Source organism: Salvelinus sp. IW2-2015, unplaced genomic scaffold (assembly GCF_002910315.2).
Source record: "Salvelinus sp. IW2-2015 unplaced genomic scaffold, ASM291031v2 Un_scaffold1881, whole genome shotgun sequence".
NCBI classification, from domain to species: domain Eukaryota; kingdom Metazoa; phylum Chordata; class Actinopteri; order Salmoniformes; family Salmonidae; genus Salvelinus; species Salvelinus sp. IW2-2015.
Window position 1 is genome coordinate 92,088 of NW_019943244.1, and position 18,748 is coordinate 110,835.

General features: G+C 46.2%; 1 pseudogene; it reads right to left on the minus strand.

The window, feature by feature from the left end:
• LOC112072297 (biotin--protein ligase-like) overlaps window positions 1-18,748 on the minus strand; it is a 54,113-nt pseudogene that overhangs the window by 19,052 nt on the left and 16,313 nt on the right.

Below are 18,748 nucleotides of genomic sequence, written 5' to 3' on the forward strand. Positions count from 1 at the left end.
GACAGCCGGTGCTTTTTCGCGTTCTGGCGTCTCAAAGAAGATTAACGTCTACATTATACATCTGGTTGACAGGCCCTCTCTCCGGGCTTCAGTAGAGATAATGCTACATATTACATCGTTAGCTTACGGCACAATGCCTCTCCAGCCTGTCTCTTTCAGGCAGTTAGTTCTTGAACTGAGTCTAATGGAGTAGGATTATTGAGAGAAGCCATAGCTCTATCACTTGATAACAAGTCTCTCTGTTTTCGTTTACCTTGACGATATGCTCGATTTGCTTTGGTCACTCCGTGTTCCTCAGAGTAGCAGGACTGAATGATATATCTTATCCACGATATTCGCTGTAACCGCAACGTTCCGTCCGTGTACTCTGATCTTCTGGCGACGCGGCGCTAGTTATTAAGGTACGTAATCTAGTACTATGCTAAGCGCTTGATAAGTGCTTACAGCTCCCCTCTCCGAGAAGTGCGCGCCTGCAAGGAAGATAAACTACATCTCTCATTTCAGATCATGTCCTCTGTCACACTCTGTCTTTCTTCGAAGAAGTATCGTTCGATATGTCGATTATTTCTTACCAGCTTAGAAGGTCATATCCAGATGGATGTGCCGACATAAGGTCCAGAGCTGTCAGCGGATTGGCCCCGTCTCGCTCCAAGTTCACGTGTCGAGTTGCGATTCGGCCGCTTCTTCTCCTCGGTTCGCTTACATTTTCTTTCGATGGATCTAAGGGAGATACGTCTCTTCACATATATCGTTTAATTAGCCGGAGTCAGTGGCGTGCCTCCCTTCCGGACAAGCTCTGATCTTTATGTCCAAGGGGGTCCTCGCCTTACAATCGCCTGGTTGCCGCGTTTCCAACGAGAGGAATGCACAACGGCAGGAGCTTCATTTGATCATCCTACAACGAAAGCGTATTACCATCCGCGCCCTTATCCTGGTACCTCCCTGGACGTCACTAAACAATTCATGGTGTCCGTAGGTCGTACGGTCGTTCATCAGAAGGTGGGTCGCGTGGTGAGCCATTGGGGTCTGGGGTCAGCAAACGTGCGCGTCTTGGCCACTTCTGCGATCAAGAGACGGTCCAATGACCCCCTTGGGCGTGCTTCTTTGTCGCTCTATCCGGGCAGAGCTGTCCAGCCATCCCGCGTTACAGCGAACAATGATCGTGGGGAAGCACCGCGCACTGACTCCGCTACCAATTGACCGCTAATGTACATGAAGAACCAGTATAGGCGAAGATTTTGGCGAACAGTGGTTCGGAGGGTGAGGCTGGTACCTGCGGTACGTACAGTGAAAATCACTACTGGGGACAGAAAACCCAGTTCCTCATCTACTTGGTAGCGTTTGTGAACTGATATAATTACACAGAACGTGCATCTAGCAGTACCCAGTCACCACACACACCACACACCCTATCGAGCGACACAGAAAATAATGAGAAGACAGAATGTAGGTAGAGCCCATAGCCACTCCTAAATTGAGTTTTACCCTTTTGCCTCAGAACCAGCCAATATCAACGAACTGTAATGGTCACGTCATCACGCTCGTTGGGTCGTTGTTCTTCTTTCGTGGCGCCTCGTTCGAGTTCGTGATTGTCGCTCTAAGTGCTTAACTGTCAGCTCAGGTGCTAGAGCTTAACTTACAGTTCCCGGTTCGATATCCAGGTGTACAATACCGGCCGGATGGGGTGCCATAGTTGGGCTGGCTGCACAATTTGTCCCAGCGTAGGTCCGCATTGTCAATAAGAATGTCTTGATAACTGACTGCTAGTGTAGTATAATAATGGTTTAAATAAGAAATTTGGATTGTAACAAATTGAGCTTCTGTGACAGTTGCTGTAGGTAAGGAGGTTCTATCATCTTCCCACATCTTGATATTTGTATAAGTTCGTTGCTTTCTGCCAAACACTGCATTTAATTTTATACACAGATATTCTGGCTTTCTCAATATCCTAGTCTGCAATCTATAACTATCTATGAGTAGCAAGTCCGGCTTCCCTTAAGCACTGTTCATCTGATTTAACACAGAGGCATTCAAAGATCACAAAGCATTGGAGGTTTGTGCTTGAGGTATTTCCCCTGATGAATAATGGTTATCTTAGTCTTACACTTATTGACTCACTTATAATCTGGTCGATGGATGAGGTAGTGTTTGGTCAGTGATGATTTTCCATCTGTGTGTTTGTGTTGTTGGTTGTTGTGTGTGTTGTGTGTGTTGGTGTTGTTGTTGTTGTGTTGGTGTTGTGTGTTGGTGTTGTGTGGTTTGTTGTGGGTGTTGGTTTGGTCTTGATCGTCTTCTTTTTTCGATTGCTTGCTTATCCTCTAAATCCCCGAAAGCTCCCCACAAGGTAGTACAAAACAAGAATAAACTCTCCCGCTCGTGGGTACATTTCCAAATCGCCCACGAGCGACAAGGTTCATTCGGCTCTCAAGCTAAGGGTCTCTAGTTGGTGTTGACATAGGTTCACAGGGTTTGCGAGCCCGATAGAAATAAAGGGAGACATCCAAGCTCTGTATGTGCCTTTATCGTCGTCGCTTTAGTTTCTTTGTGCTGTGCTTTTTCTAACCGAAGATTAGGGTGACGACCTGTGTCTGGAAAATTAGGTGGTATAGGGGGTGTATTGTAGTGCTCATTTCGTGCTTTGTAAAGGAAGCGTGCATTTCTGGGTGTGTCTAGGGGCTCTGATCGGTCTGGGGAGTTCGAGAGACAAGGTAAGTCAGAGCACTTTACCGGGATCTCACACACGGCGTCGGGGCCAGCGTCTGCTGTGTTACTTTGTCCTGATATGTGATAAAACTCCTTTCTGTTCGTTTTTCTTCGTTCTCATACTATCCAAGTTCAACCCAGGCTGGCTGTGATCGGGGGACGTGAGGGAGAACAATGGGATAACGCACTGGCAAATGTTAGGAGTTCTCATACAGGCCACCCCGGCGTTCGGGGTACGCTTGCTCTTATTCGCCAGCGGTTTTGGTGGCCTACTCAGGAGCGTGACACGCGCCGTTTCGTGGCTGCTTGTTCGGACTGCGCGCAGACTAAGTCAGGTAACTCTCCTCCTGCCGGTCGTCTCAGACCGCTTCCCATTCCTTCTCGACCATGGTCTCACATCGCCTTAGACTTTATTACCGGTCTGCCTTCGTCTGCGGGGAAGACTGTGATTCTTACGTAGTTGATCAGTGGTTCTCTAAGGCGGCACATTTCATTCCCTCGCTAGACTTCTCCGCTAAGGAGACGGCACAGATTCATCATTGAGAATGTGTCAGATTCATGCCAATCCTACCCTCGTTAGACGCGTTTCAGACAGAGTCGCAAATTACAGTCACAGTTTTGGAGGGAGTTCTGTCGTTGAGCGTGTCGCTTCCGTCAGTCTCTCTTCCGGGTTTCATCCCCAATCTAACGGTCAAGCAGAAAGGGCCAATCAGTCGATTGGTCGCATATTACGCAGCCTTTCGTTTCGAAACCTGCGTCGTGGCAGAACAGCCCCCCGGCTGAGTACGCCTCAAAACTCGCTTCTCTTCGTCTGCTACCGGGCTATCCTCCCGTTTCAGAGTAGTCTTGGGTACCAGCCTCCTCTGTTCTGCCGCCAGCTCGCCGAGTCCAGCGTTCCCTCCGCTCAGGCTTTGTCCACGTTGTGAGCGCACCTGGAGGAGGAGGTCTGCACTTTGCGTTACAGGGCGCAGACTGAGAGCCCCAATAAACGTAGGATAAGGAGTCTAGGTATGTCGCGGTCAGAGAGTGTGGCTTTCCACTCGCAACTCCCCCTTACGACAGCCTCGTCAAAGTTGACTCCGCGGTTCATGGGCCGTTCCGTGTCTCTCAGGTCGTCAATCCTGTCGCTGTGCGACTGCTTCTTCCGCGACATCTTCGTCGCGTCCACGCTGTCTCCATGTCTCCTGTGTCAAGCCTTTTTTCGCGCACAGTTTTCGCTTCCCCCCCCCGTCGCTTGTCGAGGGCGCACCTATTTACAAGGTAGGAAGATCATGGATATGCGTTCTCGGGGACGTGGTCACCAGTACTTAGTGGATTGGGAGGGTTACGGTCTGAGGAGAGGAGTTGGGTTCATCTCGGGACGTGCTGGACGTTCGTTGATTGATGATTTCCTCCGTTGCCGAGCCAGGGTTGTCCTCGAGTGCTCCAGGAGGCGCTCGGTGAGTGGGGGGGTACTGTCATTTTTGTCATTTCTTTTCTCCTACTGTCCTTGGTCCCTGTGGGGTCTGGCGACTTCTGCCTGTTGCGATAGGGAAATTTCTTTCCCTTTCTTATTTCTCGTGCTCTCTCGGTCCGCATCCCTCTCGTCTACCTCTCTGACCGCTCTCGCCATCACCTAGTATCGTGCAGTTTCCTGCATGCACCACTGTATTGTTCTCTAATTTCTCCCAATGGAAACCCACAGACCCACAAAAGAATGTTAACTCTTTCACACCTGTCCCCTATTTTGCCCTCTGATTAGAGTCCCTATTTCTCCCTCTGTTTTCCGCTTCTGTCCTTGTCGGATTCTTGTTTGATGTTTGCTGTCCTGTGTCCTTGTTCCGCCCTGTCGTGTTTTTGCCTGGAATAAAGACTCTGTTTCTTTAAGTCGCTTTTGGGTCCGCATTAATCAGCATAACATTTTCAAGTGTTGGCATAGATTTTCAAGACGATTTAAGTCAAAACTGTAACTAGGCCACTCAGGAACATTCAACATGCTTGGTAAGAAAATCCAGTGTATATTTGGCCTTGTGTTTTAGGTTACTGTCCTGCTGAAATGGGAATTTGTCTCCCAGTGTCTGTTGGAAAGCTGACTGAACCAGGTTTTCCTCTAGGATTTTGCCTGTGCTTAGCTCTATTCCGTTTCTTTTTATGCCCAAAAAACTCAGATGATAAGCATACCCATAAGCATAACCAGTGTGTCAAATCGGAGGACCTGTTGTCCGGACCTCTGGCAGTCTATGGGGGTGCCACAGGTTTTAATTCTCGGGCCGACTCTTTTCTCTGAATACATCAATGATGTCGCTCTTGCTGCTGGTGATTCTCTGATCCACCTCTACGCAGATGACACCATTCTGTATACTTCTGGCCCTTCTTTGGACATTGTGTTAACAAACCTCCAGACGAGCTTCAATGCCATACAACACTCCTTCCGTGGCCTCCAACTGCTCTTAAATGCAAGTAAAACTAAATGCATGCTCTTCAACCGATTGCTGCCCGCACCTGCCCGCCTGACTAGCATCACTACTCTGGACGGTTCTGACTTAGAATATGTGGACAACTACAAATACCTAGGTGTCTGGTTAGACTGTAAACTCTCCTTCCAGACTCACATTAATCATTTCCAATCCAAAATTAAATATAGAATTGGCTTCCTATTTCGCAACAAAGCATCATTCACTCATGCTGCCAAACATACCCTCGTAAAACAGACTATTCTACCGATCCTTGACTTCGGCGATGTCATTTACAAAATAGCCTCCAACACTCTACTCAGCAAATTGGATGTAGTCTATCACAGTGCCATCCGTTTTGTCACCAAAGCCCCATATACCACCCACCACTGCTATCATGACACAAGGCAAGACCCAGATGCAGACACAGGAGGCAGATGGTTGGAGTCTTACAATATTTATTAATCCAATAGGGTAAGGAAAGAGAATGGTCGTGGACAGGCAAAAGAGTCAAAACCAGTACAGAGTCCAAAAGGTACCAAAGAGCAGGCAGAATCAAGGTCAGGGCAGACAGGATGATCAGGCAGGCGGGAAAGTAGTCCAGAGTCGGGCAGGGAGTACGGGAAAAACACGCTGTCACCCTGGAGGGGGTGGAGACAATCACAGGAACAGGTGAAACAGATCAGGGTGTGACAACTGCGACCTGTATGCTCTCGTTTCCTGGCCCTGGCTTCGTATTCGTCGCCAAACCCACTGGCTCCAGGTCATCTATAAGTCTTTGCTAGGTAAAGCCACGCCTTATCTCAGCTCACTGGTCACCATAGCAGCACCCACTCATAGCATGCACTCCAGCAGGTATATTTCACTGGTCATCCCCAAAGTGAACTTCCCCTTTGGCCGCCTTTCCTTCCAGTTCTCTGCTGCCAATGACTGGGATGAATTGCAAAAATCACTGAAGCTGGAGTCTTATATCTCCCTCACTAACTTTAAGCATCAGCTGTCAGAGCAGCTTACCAATCATTACACCTGTACATAGCCCATCTGTAAATAGCCCACCCACTTACCTCATCCCAATATTGTTATTTATTATTTTGCTCCTTTGCACCCCAGTATCTCTACTTGCACATTCATCTTCTGCACATCTATCACTCCAGTGTTAATGCTAAATTGTAATTATTTCACCACTACGGCCTATTTATTGCCTTACCTCCTAATCTTACTATATTGCACACACTGTATATAGATTTTTCTATTGTGTTATTGACTGTACGTTTGTTTATCCCATGTGTAACTCTGTGTTGTTTGTGTCGCACTGCTTTGCTTTATCTTGGCCAGGTTGCAGTTGTAAATGAAAACTTGTTCTCAACTGGCCTACCTGGTTAAATAAAGGTGATTTATTTTGTATTTATTTTTTAATCATGATGAAGCCACCACAATGCTTCAATATATTAAAAGTGGTATTCTAATGCCTTATTGTTGTGAAATTGTTAGATTACTTGTTAGATATTACTGCACGGTCGGAACTAGAAGCACAAGCATTTCACTACACTCGCATTAACATCTGCTAACCATGTGTATGACCAATAACATTTGATTTGATTTGCAAACAGATTGCATGTTCTGGAATATGTTTATTCTGTACAGGCTTCCTTCTTTTCACTCTGTGAATTAGGTTTGTGTTGTGGAGTTACTACAATGTTGTTGATCCATCCTCAGTTTTCTCTTATCACAGCCATGTAACTGTTTTAAAGTCACTATTGGCCTCATGGTGACATCCCTGAGCGGTTTCCTTCCTTGCCGGCAACTGAGTTAGGAAGGACGCCTGTATCTTTGTAGTGACTGGGTGTATTGATACACCAACCAAAGTGTAATTTATAACTTCTCCATGCTAAAATGGATATTCAATGTCTGCCTTTTATGTTTTTACCCATCTACCAATAGTTGCCCTTCTTTGCGAGCCATTAGAAAACCTCCCTGGTCTTTGTGGTTGAATCTGTGGTTGAAATGCACTGCTCGACTGAGGGACCTTACAGATAAATGTATGAGTGGGGTACAGAGATGAGGTAGTCATTCAAAAATCATGTTGAACACTATTATTGCACACAGAGTGAGTCCATGCAACTTATTATGTGACTTGTGTGAATACTTTCTGAAGGCGCTGTAAGTAGCCTTACACAAGCCTTGACTTGTGCGAGCCGGAGCGGCTCATAGGAGCAGGAGCCCATCTCCTGTTTCTGTAGCGTGATGTACATGTACACCCTCTGGACAGGGCCTTACCCCCAATCTATCTCCTTAATACTGAGTGCCAAGCAGAGAAGCATCGGGTCCCATTTTTACAGTCTTTGGTATGACTCGGCTGGGGATTGCATTCCGAAGCTTCCAATCGCATGGCGGACACTCTAACCCAGGGGTTCCCAAACTTTTTTGGCCCGCGACTCCATTTTGATACAAAGAAAATCACGACCCACCATGTAAAAAAAGTTATGTAAACAAAGGCCAATGTCAACTTTTTTAATTTGGACTATGACAGTCTACTACAAATCAGTCTGACAGTACTTTAGTCCTAATGAATAATGGTTTGAAGTGACTGAAATGCATCAGAAAGGCATTGGGAAGTTCAGAAGATCATCAGGCAAGAATTTTGTATAATCTTCTGTGTAATCTTCTCCAATATATCTGGGTTGCTGGTGGTGGCCCAACGATATGGCCTGCTTCTCCCTGAGCCTGGGCCTGTAGCACAAAACAGCTGTGTTGCTCTAGGTTGGTCTCCTCAAATCAGCAGCATGGCACTGATTGGGAACAACAGCAGCAGCCACATGGAGGGACTCCCTCCTCAACCTGCACCGTGCACCCACACACACTCTTTCCCCGCCCTCTCTCTACCTCTCTCTCTCGCCCCCTCCCCCTCCAACCCTCTCTATACACTTTAACCTGTTGGATGCAAAACAATGCTGTGACCTTTAACCAGAGGGAACTGAAGTCTGAAGACCTCAGGCGAACAGTTACAGGTCCACTACTATTAAACCTGAAAGAGCAATACCTTCAAGTAGGGAGAGGAAAGGCAAAAAGGGATTAAGATAAAGAGAGATGGAGAAATAGGGGTAAAGAGCAAGAGAGAGGGTGAGAGAGCGAAAGATAGAGCGAGAGACAGGTAGAGTGGAAGAGAGACTCTGAGTGCAAACACTGCAGCAGTAGTAAAGCAGTAGTAACCCCTACTACTCAATCACCAACTACATCCAGCAGGAGCATCCATTTCATCGCCGCTGACCGGGCCCGGCCAGAACAAAGACATTACAAGCCCAGAACAAAGACATTACAAAGTAGCACGTCTGGGGATGAAAGAGAGGACCAACTCTCCCAGCAGAAGAGCAGGGTCCTTTTAAGTCTGGCCAGGCTTTTGTGTGGCTGGGGGGGGGCTGAGCCAAAGGGGTCACTTACCCAGGGCCAAGGGGTCAGAGGATAAATAGCCACCAGCCAAGTCATCTGTGGGACAAGTGGGGAGGAGTGGTAACTCACACCCCACTAGACTGACACATAGACAGGGTGTATGTGTGTGTCCTGGATTAGCGTAAAGGCCCAGTATGGAGGAGAACGGTGTGTGTGTGTGTGGGGGTGTGTGTGTGGGGGGGGGGTGTACCCCGGGGGGGTGTACCCCATTTTGGCGAGGGCTCCCTGCAAGGTCTGAGCAGCAAAACAATGTATTTTTTTAAACAGCTAACTTCCTGCAATTCTACACATTTTGTCATGGGGCTGAGAGAAAATGTTGCTGTTTTCCTGCAACTCTACACATTTAGCTGCGGGGGCTGCGGGGTTGTGTGGTACACCAGTGGGGGGTGGGGGGTTATACTTAACACATCACACACAACAGACAGAAAGTGGATTTTAGCCCTCAGTAGACCTAGGGTTGAAGCTTTGCTCTGTTGGTTCTTCTCAAACACCAGATGAAGACTCACAAGGAATGGCTGTTGTGGTGTTGGCAAATAAAGAGCAACCCGTTTTTGACCACACTGACATGGCCTCCATGTTACATAAATCATGACAGTAACTTTCAGACAATGTCAAAATTGTTTGATTTGACTGGATTTTCTTTTCCGATAATACAACTTTAATTCAAATATAACTCATCAGGCAGAGTGATATAAGTCGTTTATTGGAGGATATTTTACTGAAAGCCATTTCCCCCCAAATAACTCTCCCATCCAATCCCTATCCAATCCCCCAGATCAAAATATCTAAAATTAAGAGATTATTTCTGCTGTCGATGCTCATTTCCACAACTGGATTTGCCATGGTTAGTATAAGCAAGTTTGCATTGATCATCCGCCGGCAAAAAGTGATGGTCGATAGGAGAGGAAAAACTAATCTGGAAATGTGATTAATTGAGCTAATCCTGTTTCGTCAAAGAGCGGAGCAAATTATCATTTTCAAATAGCACCCTTGGAGGAGTTCAATGGGAGGCGTCGTCCATTACTGAGGGCAGACGAGGGCGGGATGCCCTCTTTTCCCTGACTTTGCTGGACCAGGCTAGACTGACCCTTTAATGGCCCTAATAGAGCTTCAGTCAGAAAGCCCACTCTTTAGAACATATGGAGGGACGCCACTTGATGTCTCTCTTTAGAGTTAGTGCTTTTCTGTGATGTCTTTGTTTTAGGACCTACAGTGCTTTCAGAAAGTATTCATACCCCTTGACTTATTCCACATTTTGTTGTGTTACAGCCTGAATTCAAAATTGATTATATAGGTTTTTTTCCTCACCCATCTACACACAAAACCCCATAATGACAAAGTGAAAACATGTTTATATATATTTTTTCAAATGTATTGAAAATGAAATACAGAAAAATCTAATTTATATACGTATTCACACCTCTGAGTACTTTGTAGAAGCACCTTTGGCAGCGATTACAGCTGTGAGACTTTCTATGTAAGTCTCTAAGAACTTTCTACACCTGGATTGCGCAACATTTGCCCATTATTTAAGTTAAAACTGTAACTCAGTCACTCAAGAACATTGACTTTCTTCTTTGTAAGCAACTCCAGTGTATATTTGGCCTTGTGTTTTAGGTTATTTTCCTGCGGAAAGGTGAATTAATCTCCCAATGTCTGGTGGAAAGCAGACTGAACCAGGTTTTCCTCTAGGATTTTGCCTGTACATAACATTTATTTTTTATCCTGAAAAACTCCCCAGWMCTTAATGATTACAAGCATACCCATAACATGATACAGCCACCACTATGCTTGAAAATATGGAGAGTGGTACTCAGTAATGTATTATATTGGACTTGCCCCAAACATACATTTTTTGTATTCAGGACATAAAGTTAACTGCTTTGCCACATTTTTTGCTTTAGTGCCTTGTTGCAAACAGGATGCATGTTAAGGGAATATTCCTTCTTTTCACTCTGTCAATTAGGTTAGTATTGTGGAGTGAATACAATGTTGTTGACCCATCCCTATCAAAGCCATTAAACTATGTAACTGTTTTAAAGTCACCATTGGCCTCATGGTGAAATCCCTGAACAGTTTCCTTCCTCTCCAGCAACTGAGTTAGGAAGGGCGTCTGTATCTTTCTAGAGACTGGTACACCATCCAAAGTGTAATTAATAACTTCACCTTGCTCAAAGGGATATTCAATGTCTGCTTTTTTATTTTTACCCATCTACCGAAAGGTCTGGTATTTGTGGTTGACTAAGGGACCATACAGATAATTGTATGTGTGGGGTGCAGAGATGAGGTTGTCATTCAAAAATCATGTTAAACACTATTATTGCACACAGAGTGAATACATGCAACGTATTATGTGACTTGTTAAGCAAATGTTTACTCCTGAACTTATTTATGCTTGTCATAACAAAGGTGTTGAATACTTATTGTCTCAAGAAATTTTAGCTTTTCATTTTTTATTAATTTGTAAACATTTCTAAAAACATAATTCCACTTTGACGTTATGGGGTATTGTGTGTAGGCCAGTAAAAAAGAATTGGAATCCATTTGAAATTTAGGCTGTAACAACAAAATGTGGAACATGTCAAGGCGTTGTGAAAACTTTTTCAAGGCACTGTATGTCTTGGAGAGGATGTTGGTCTTTCCTTGGAGCTTGTGTTTTCATGACATAGGTAGAACCTTTATCACAAAGTGTTCAGCCCATATTTTTCTGCTCCCTGATGATGATACCTATTGAATTTCTGACAACAAAATATGCTCATAATGTTAACTCCTCCGTGTGTTGTTCATGTGTTCCAGAGGGTGTTTTTCCACTTGTGCAAGTGTGTGTGTGTCTCTCTCTCTCTCTCCTTCTCCACTTGAACTCTTATCTGAAGCCTGTGCTCTGCAATGCCCTCTCCTCCAGCCTAACCTGCAGATTCCATCTCCTTATAATGCCGACTCACTAGAGATGGAAACTTTAACGCCAGCCTGCCGTGCCAGATGTTCACCAGAATATGAAATGAGGACTTTAGGCATCTGCTTACAATTTTAGATAATTGCAGGTAGAGCATGCAAGGTCAATTGGACCAATTTTATTTTTATGCAGTTATAAGGCGTCCATTTTCTCTCTCTTTCTCTCTCGCTCTCCCTCTCTCGTTTTTCGCTGCACAAAGTTCGTATTTTTCACAGGAAACAGGACCTTAATTCCATACAGTGTCGTTTTGGATTTTGGATTCCCTGTCAAAACAAACAGTGATTGCCAGTGCTTTGGCTCAACAACTGGGCCGCTTTAACCAGAAGAGCCCCTTGTTCGCCGTGTTTTTCTTATTCCCACTTCCAGAGGAGGAAGGTGTTTTGCTCCCATTAGCTAAACAGGGTCCTGTTTATGTCCCTGCAACTCAAACCAAATACATGGTGGGTTTTCACTGCTAAATTACACTGCTGGTGGTCATCTTTCAAGTCATTCTTTTTAGAAAGTATCTGAAATTCAGAAAGTCAAGCATATGCTGTTGGTGGTAATGAAGGACAAAATAATTGTTCTCGCTCAAACAAAACTAACTGAGAAGTATGATAAAGGATAAACCACATTATAGAAGACTGAGAACATTTTCAGAGGAAATGTTCTGTTTGTATTTTACATCCATCACTTGTTCCTCTCACCAGGGCCAAACTTTGTTTAGTTAGAAAAAGAGAAGAAGTTAGAGGAGAGGAAAAGTGGGCCCTTGGGTTTTCTGTACGGGGCCTGCTGCCTGGCCTGGGATAGAGAGAGAAATGGAAGGAGAGACCGCCGGACAAAAGTAAGTGTGGCGCTCCAGGGGCTAGGATCAGGTTCACCAGAGCAGGAAAAGCATCATTATGTCTCTCTGGGCCCAGTGGAGTAGTGTTCAGGAACACCATGGGGTCTTATTCCCACCTTGTTCACAAATAAACACTTCCACGCCGTTAACAACCAGCCTGGCAGCCAATTGGCCTTAACAAAACAGGCTCTTTAAACGGCTATCGGATGCAGAATGCGCCTCCCCAGTGAACTCGAGGGAGATGTCTGTCTGGGTGAGGGGTTGCTACCAATCTGTTTTGATGCCACACACCACCATCGAGAAATTATTCTGACTATCAAACAATACTAACTAGTTGTCACAGTCTGATTGAATGTGGCCAAAATACCACACATCATACAATGCAATAATAAAGATGACTAAAATGCGACAAGAAGCAGAGATATATGCAAGATATCAGCATCCTTATAAAATGTTTCAAAGGCTTTTGGTCTGATGTCTAAAGTCATGAGATAAAATAAGTGTGAGTGGGCAGCTGGCAGGGTTAGTGAGTGTGTAACGGAGGGGTTAGATGGTGTGTAGCGGTGGGGTTAGCGAGTGTGTAAAGGTGAGGTTAGTGAGAGTGTAGCGAAGGGGTTAGTTGGTGTGTAGCGGAGGGGTTAGTGAGTGTATAGCGGAGGGGTTAGTGAGTGTATAGCAGTGGGGTTAGTGAGTGTGAGGTGGAGGGGTTAGTGAGTGTGTAGCGGATGGGTTAGTGATTGTGTAGCGGAGGGGTTAGTGTGTAGCGGAGGGGTTAGTGTGTAGCGGAGGGGTTAGTGTGTAGCGGAGGGGTTAGTGTGTGTATAGCGGTGGGGTTAGTGAGTGTGAGGTGGAGGGGTTAGTGAGTGTGTAGTGGAGGGGTTAGTGATTGTGTAGCGGAGGGTTAGTGTGTAGCGAGGGGTTAGTGAGTGTGTAGTGGAGGGGTTAGTGAGTGTGTAGTGGAGGAGTTAGTGAGTGTGAGGTGGAGGGGTTAGTGAGTGTGTAGTGGAGGAGTTTGTGAGTGTGAGGTGGAGGGGTTTGTGAGTGTGTAGTGGAGGGGTTAGTGAGTGTGTAGTGGAGGGGTTAGTGAGTGTGTAGCCGTGGAGTCTGTGAGTGTGTAGCGGAGGGGTTAGTGAGTGTGTAGCGTGGGGTTAGTGAGTGTGTAGTGGTGGGTTAGTGAGTGTGTAGCCGTGGAGTGTGAGTGTGTAGAGGTGGGGTTAGTGAGTGCATAGTGGAGGGTTATTGAGTGTGTAGTGGTGGGGTTAGTGAGTGTATAGTGGAGGGGTTAGTGAGTGTGTAGTGGAGGGGTTAGTGAGTGTGTAGTGGTGGGGTTAGTGAGTGCATAGTGGAGGGGTTATTGAGTGTGTAGTGGGGGGTTAGTGAGTGTATAGTGGAGGGGTTAGTGAGTGTGTAGTGGAGGGGTTAGTGAGTGTGTAGCGTAGGGGTTAGTGAGTGTGTAGGCGTGGGTTTAGTGAGTGTATAGTGGAGGGGTTAGTGAGTGTGTAGTGGAGGGGATAGTGAGTGTGTAGCGGTGGGGTTAGTGAGTGAGTAGTGGTGGGGTGTGTGAGTGTGAGGTGGAGGGGTTAGTGAGTGTGTAGAGGGGGGTTAGTGAGTGAGTAGTGGCGGGGTTAGTGGTTGTGAGGTGGAGGTGGAGGGTTTAGTGAGTGTGAGGTGGAGGTGGAGGGGTTAGTGAGTGTGTAGCGGTGGGGTTAGTAAGTGTGTAGTGGCGGGGTTAGTGAGTGAGTAGTGGTGGGGTTAGTGATTGTGAGGTGGAGGTGGAGGGTTTAGTGAGTGTGTAGCGGTGGGTTAGTGAGTGTGTAGCGGTGGGGTAGTTAGTGTGTAGCGTGGGGTTAGGGAGTGTGTAGCGGTGGGGTTAGTGAGTGTGTAGTGGAGGGGTTAGTGAGTGTGTAGTGGTGGGTTAGTGAGTGAGTAGTGGTGGGGTGTGTGAGTGTTAGTGGAGGGGTTAGTGAGTGTGTAGAGGTGGGGTTAGTGAGTGTGTAGTGGTGGGGTTAGGGAGTGTGTAGTGGTGGGGTTAGTGAGTGTGTAGTGGAGGGGTTAGTGAGTGTGTAGTGGTGGGGTTAGTGAGTGAGTAGTGTGGGGTGTGTGAGTGTATAGTGGAGGGGTTAGTGAGTGTGTAGTGGAGGGGTTAGTGAGTGTGTAGTGGAGGGGTTAGTGAGTGAGTAGTGGTGGGGTGTGTGAGTGTATAGTGGAGGGGTTAGTGAGTGGTGTAGAGGTGGGGTTATTGAGTGTGTAGTGGGTGGGGTTAGTGAGTGAGTAGTGGCGGGGTTAGTGAGTGAGTAGCGGTGGGTTAGTGAGTGAGTAGTGGTGGGGTTAGTGATTGTGAGGTGGAGGTGGAGGGTTAGTGAGTGTGTAGTGGAGGGGTTAGTGAGTGTGAGGTGGAGGGTTAGTGAGTGTGTAGTGGAGGGGTTAGTGAGTGTGTAGTGGAGGGGTTAGTGAGTGTGAGGTGGAGGGGTTTAGTGAGTGTGTAGTGGAGGGGTTAGTGAGTGTGTAGCGGTGGGGTTAGTGAGTGTGGTAGCGGTGGGGTTAGTGAGTGTGTAGTGGTGGGGTAGTGATTGTGAGGTGTGGGGTTAGTGATTGTGAGGTGGAGGTGGAGGTGTTAGTGAGTGTGTATGGAGGGGTTAGTGAGTGTGTAGTGGTGGGGTTAGTGAGTGTGTAGCGGTGGGGTTAGTGAGTGTATAGCGGTGGGGTTAGTGAGTGTGTAGTGGTGGGGTTAGTGAGTGTGTAGCGGTGGGGTTAGTGAGTGTATAGCGGTGGGGTTAGTTAGTGTGTAGCGGTGGGGTTAGTGAGTGTGTAGCGGTGGGGTTAGTAGCTGTGTAACCTGCCCACTGGCTTCCAGCTTGGTTGTGACCTTGTGATCTGTCTTGGGGCCAGCCTATTATTAGCTGCTACTGGCCAAACAAAGCACTAATACTCTGGACAAACATACCGCCTCCTCCCTGAGCTCAGACCCGGCCTGGCCGTCAATATAGTCCCCCCCAACCACCCTATACCAACCCCCTATCTTCATCAGCGCCCTCAGCCAATGATCCAGGCACTTTACCCCCCCCATCCCCCGCCCCACAAATTCCCCTTTTATTAATCTCCTCTTCAATGGCCCACTATTTATCCCCACAATAAAAGAAAATCTCAACCATTGAGTTGAAGAACTGATTAATCTATAATTAAAGCTGCGTTTTGGGGAGTACGTTTATATAATTTAAAAAATATATTTTAGCAATTTATTTTTAACTGAAACATGATCAAGAATGTTAAAAAATTGGCAAATGGACAGTAAAGTTTACCTGGAAATTATACAAAGTATAGCCTTTGATTAAATTAAACTTCAGTTGAAGAGGAAGAGGTGCAAAAAATTGTGAGCATTTTATTGTATACTAAAAGATATACATACAACAATGGCATCATTCTGTAGAAAAATAAGGTAAAAAAACGAACATGTTTTGTTGTTGCTTGAGTAATACATTGGTCAGAACCTTTCTTCCCTGCGGTAAGTAATTTGAAATTACATTTCCTTGCCAACACTGACGACTACACCACCATAAAAAAGCATTTACATAGGAATGTGCAGCTAATTGCTGTTTTATGCCAGTTCAATTATATCCATGAATTATTCAGCCTATTTGTACTTCCTGTCTTTCTTTGGTTTATAGTAGGGGAAAAAAAGAAATCTGCTCTCTGGATGAATAACTTATTAGTTTTGCACTTACCCTCCCTGCATCGAAAATAGTCCCCCTTTTGAATTAAATAAACACTTGATAATAAAGGGAACGCTTATTAAATCCAGTGTCCTGGTGGACCTCCATGAGGAGCTCCTAAACTGTCATGGATCAGTAGTACAGTATTCCACTACCAGCTGCACAAAAACAGGCCCCACATCTAAGAGCACAGGCCAGCAAATTCATTGAGAAAAGCATGTTGCACAGACTAAATAAAGACCTACTGAGTATGACTGAGAGTCACACATACTTGATACCTACTGTAGTTTCACTATCATTACCAGTCCATATCATAATGCCAAAATACACTCAATACTGGGTAGGCGGCCAGGTGCCAATATGGTTGGTGTCGGTGAGTGTTAAATTGACATCACATGGGCTGTCTTCATTAGGACACAGCGTTGAAAAAGTGTTTTGCAATGGAAAATGAAAACGAGAGTTTATTATTGGACAAGTATAGATAATACCTCCCTGTTTCACTCTGTTTTGGAGTATTTTCTTCAATTTGGTGCTTAATAATGAACACAACCCAGGTGCTCCCTTTTGATAGGAGCAAGTGCGGTCCAGGTAAACAATGGCAGTTCCCTCACAGTCATCCTATAATTTCAAATAATAGACAGAACTCCATACACTTGACAGAACTCCATACGCTTGAGGGATAGGCTAAAACAAAGAAAAGCAATCCATCAAGTGGCTTTCCTCTAGAATAATACCACTTAATCAAGACTGGGGACCATCTGGAAATTAAAACGCTGAAAAATCAGAGGGAGAGAAATCAAAACTCAAAACTGGAGACCAGTTTTTTTTCACGTGCCCTTGTCTTTCCTCCCTCTTTCGTTACCTTACAACCTTAATGACAACACTGTCAGTTCCAATCACTTCAGCGCAGGTCCAGAATCCATTTTTCAAACTTTATGACAGCTCTAATAGCTTCCACCTGTTCCTAGGATCCCGCCTGTTGACTGGCAAGTTCCCAGTGAGATGTAGGGATGTAGACAAAGACCTCTATTAGGTGCAGTCTGCCTCTGCTACAGTGAGGTCACTCAGCCATTAAATTAGTTCCAGCCCAGCAGACTGCCCGCCAACCCACAGTATGGTTGGTGGACCAACCACTCTCTCTCTCTCTCTCCATCGCATTTGCTTTCTCTCTCTCTTTTTATCACTCTATCAATCTCTCCAGATCCCCTGTAATGGTGCAGGCACTGCTCTCGCCACACTGGTGTCTGACAACTTCACTTTCATTTAGACACTACTACTAAACCCCCAATCACCTCGTGGCGCTACGCTTACAAGTGTATCACAGTGCGTTTGTCATTGTATGTGTCAATGTTCATTTAACAACGCTTGTAAACTCAAAATTTACCACCCACACCCGCTAAGCCCCGGATGCTAACTGGAGATATGAGTGTAGCCAACTTGTACTTCTGCGTAAATCATGCATTGACGTCAAAGGAGAGTTCTGTGAAACTTCAAGTTGGAGTAAGTCTTAGGTTAGAATTTGGCCCTTACTGACCGGCTACCCCCCCCCCCCCCCAAGGTGCAAGTAACAATAACTTACTCCTCTAGCAGGTCCATGGTGGTGGGGGTGACCTGTGCGTAGAGCGTTGTGCACCCCAGCGTGAGGGTCTCCAGGGGCTGGCTATAGGTATGCAGGCTGAATTGCTCGCAGTTCTGGAACTCTGGGGGGTCCGTGACCAGGGCCAGGGTCCCCTCGGGCTGCAGGGGGGGGGGGGGGGGTGGGGAGGGGGGCAGCCTGGAGCTCCACACTGGGGATCACTTTGAGGGAGGCCTTGGAGGACTTGGAGGACTTGAGCAGCCTCTCCTTGTCCACCTGGGTGTGCAGCCAATTCAGGAAGCTGGGCCTTCGCTCCTGGAGACACAGAGGAAGAGAAGAAAAGGCCTGTGTGATGAGTAACTAAAGGAATCCTAGGTTTTAATTTCATTCATGAGTTACAGTATATGGTCATATTTCGTCATATCATATGGCTCCCATCCTTCCATGAAAACATACACGACATTACCGGAAGTATGTGGACATCTGCTTGTTGAACATCTCATTCCAAAAGCATGGGCATTAATATGGAGTTGGTCCCCCCTTTGCTGCTATAACAGCCTCTACTCTTCTGGGAAGACTTTCACTTAATGTTGTAACATTGCTGCGGGGACTTGCTTCCATTCAGCCACAAGAGCATTAGTGAGGTCGGGCAATGATGTTGGGCGATTAGGCCTGGCTCGCAGTCGGTGTTCCAATTCATCTCAAAGGTGTACGATGCGGTTGAGGTCAGGGCTCTGTGCAGGCCAGTGAACTTCTTCCACACCGATCTCGAAATAGCATTTTTTGTTTTATTTCTCCCCAATTTCGTGATATCCAATTGCGATCTTCTCTCATCGCTGAAACTCCCCACGGGCTCGGGAGAAGCGAAGGTCGAGTCATGCGTTCTTCAAAACATGACCTGCAAGCTGCACTGCTTCTTAACACCCGCTCACTTAACCCGGAAGCCAGATGCACCAATACGTCAGAGGAAACATCATTCAACTGACTTAACCCGGAAGCAAACGCCTAAACACTGCAATGCAGTGCCTAGACCGCTGCGCCACACGGAAGGCCCCTCAACAAACCATCTCTGTATGGACCTCGCTTTGTGCATGGGAGGATGTC